Source organism: Mus pahari, chromosome 8 (genome assembly GCF_900095145.1).
Source record: "Mus pahari chromosome 8, PAHARI_EIJ_v1.1, whole genome shotgun sequence".
Classification (NCBI taxonomy): Eukaryota; Metazoa; Chordata; class Mammalia; order Rodentia; family Muridae; genus Mus; species Mus pahari.
The window spans coordinates 90,919,830-90,922,727 of record NC_034597.1 but is presented as its reverse complement, the minus strand read 5'-3'; the positions used below and the strand labels follow the sequence as shown (position 1 = coordinate 90,922,727).

The following is a 2,898-nucleotide window of genomic DNA, read 5'->3' as shown; positions in this document are numbered from 1 at the left end:
CAGAGGTGGGGGGAGGGGTATGGGAATCTTTCGGGATAGCATTTGAAATGTAAATAAAGAAAATAATAATAAAAAAAAAATAAATTGAAAAAAAAAAAAAAAAAAAAAAAAAAAAAAAAACTTTAAGATGGGTGGATGGCCCTATCCCTCACTGGGGGCTGTGCTTCTCTATTGGAAGTAGTCTCTACAAGTTCTGTCTCCCCTTCTCTAAGCATTTCAACTAAAATCTTCCCAGTTGGGTCCTGGGAACTTCTTGCTTTCCTGGTGTCTGGGACCCTCCAGTGGTTACCCCCAGTTCCTTATCCCCACTGCTATTTATTTATTTATTTATTTATTTATTTATTTATTTAAGATTTCTTGAACCCCTGTACCTCTCTCCGGTCCCCTCCAGTACCTGATCCTGCCTGCCTTTTTCCCCTTCCCATCCTGTCCTCTCTCCCTTCCAGATTCCGATCCCTCCACCTCCCACAAAAAGTCATGTTTAATGTTGAGAATTGACATGTGTATTGTTATCTAGATTATAAAACAATTTTCACAAATCAACAAGAAAATGAGAAACCAGTATGTAAATGGGAAATGGAGACAGGCAGATGATTGCCCCTTGGGTTGATGCTTCAGAAATATTTGTATATGTATCCACATTTACTTATAGTCTGAAAACAACAAAAAAGAACATTTATAAAGTATTTTTCTGTCCTGTTTCTGAGTGTTATCAAGGTTTTACTGTCCTCCCATCTTTACATGTAATCAACAATGACCTAAGTCTCCATCAGACTTGACTCATGCTTCTTTACCTCATTTTCGGGTCCAATATCACGTTGAATCCACTCAGGAAGGCATGATCTCATTATTCAGTTCCCTGTACATATAATTTCTGCTTTTACCACATACCAGAACTCAAGTTATTAGGCATTGAGCTAAACCACCTATGAGACATCCTGAATCCTACATGGTCTATTCTAAGCTCAGCTCAATCTCTTTTCAGCTTTTTCTTAGAAATGGTTTAGAAATCATGTGGATTAGAGTCAGAATCTCCCTTGTAAAAGACAATTGAAAGAAATAAAGGGTAGAAATGATGACTAACATATTTGATATGAATGACAGTAAGAAAATACAACTGTCTTAACTCAGAACTGGGACTACAACCTCCTCCTCCTCCTCCTCCTCCTCCTCCTTCTTTCGGGCAGGACAAATTGTGTGTTGAAGGTTCTGTGGCTGGGTTGGTTTCCCAGTTCCTCCATTGGAAAACCTGCCTAGAAATAAAAGATGGCCAGTTCAGGGTCCTTATCCTCCAGGACCAGGAGTCTTTGCTAGGATCACCCTTGTAGATTCCAGCAAGTTTGCACTGCACCAGGTTTCTATATCGACCCAAACCTCAGTCAACTCTCTCAGTATCCTCTTCCTCCATCTCTTCCTGTCCCTTCGGATACTCCTAATTCCCATCCCCACCCATCCCAGTCCACCTACTACATCTTCTCTCTCTCTCTCCTTCTTAGGGAGATCCATGCATCTTCCTCTTCTCCCCTACTTGAACCCTCTTTGTTACTTAGCGTCTCTGAGTCTATGGATTGATTTTGTCGTGACAATTCTTTACGTAAAAGCTAAGATCCACTTACAAGTGATTGCATAGAATGTTTGTCTTTGTGGGTCTGGGTTACCTGACTCGGGATGGGTGTTTCTAGTTCCATCCGTATGTCTGCAGATTTTATGATGTGTCCTTGTGTTAGAATAAAGCATTTTTTTTTTTTTTTGGATATATGCCAAAAAGTGGTGTAGCTGGGTCTTGAGGTTGACTGATTCGTAAATTTGTGAGTAACTGCCACAGTCCACAGTGGCGGTACAAAATTTCACCTTTACCAGCAATGGAAGAGTGTTTACCTTGCTCCACATCCTCCCCAGCAGGAAGTTCACAGTCTATTTACTGACATTCTGCGTATGGTGATGGATGAAGTTTGGGAATTTATTTTAAATGATATATAGGTCAGTCTGTCTTTTGATGGTATGTGCTTATGAGTACAGTTGCCAACAAATCCAGAAGAGAGCATCAGATACCCTGGCCTTATGGGCTATTGTGAGCTTTCTGGGTGCTTGGAACCAAACGCTGGTCCTGTGAAAAATCAATAGGTCCCGTTGAATCTCTGGGCCACTTCCACCTTCCTGGATGAAGCACTTGGGTGATTTGTTGTATTCCCAATCAGTTTTAGCATGTCTAAGTGAATATTTATGAAAACAGCACCTTGTCATAACAAAATTAATTGCAAAGTAAAGTTTTCCTTTAGAAACTTAATGATTATCTTTAAACATGAGAACCTTTGAAAAATGCTCATGACTGAAATATAGAACAAGAGATACAAAGATTAAATCACTTCCCTAAATTAATATTCTCTTCAGTCTGGTTCTTTCTTTTATTAAAAAGAGACTTTTTTTCATTCAATGTATTCTGATCACAGTTTCCCCACTCCCAACTCCTCTGACATCCTCTCTCCCCTCCCATCAGAGTACATGCCCTTAGAGTCTTAGAAAACAAACAGGCATCTTGAGAATAATATTAAAATTAAATTAAAAGATAAAACAAAAACAAACAATTTGGAATAGGACAAAGCAAAAAAGTAGAAAAAAAAAAAAGAGCCACAAAACAATCATAAGATATCACGTAGATGCAGACACATATATATTCCTACACATAAGAATCACCTAAACACACAAAACTGGAAGCCATTATGTATACTTTAAGGACCTATAAGATTAAAAAAACAAAAAACAACTCCCTGTCCATCACTATGAGACAAAGAACCTCAGAGCTGCCATTGAGTTCATTCTGTGTTGGCCTTTTACTGCTGTGCAGGCATCATATCCCCAAAGGGACTCCTTTGGCGAGAACTGGTTTTTCATTTGCAA

General features: G+C 39.0%; 1 pseudogene; it reads right to left on the bottom strand.

Moving 5' to 3' along the window:
* LOC110325148 overlaps positions 1-799 on the bottom strand; it is a 2,102-nt pseudogene extending 1,303 nt beyond the window's left edge.
* Positions 800-2,898: the final 2,099 nt, after the last annotated feature.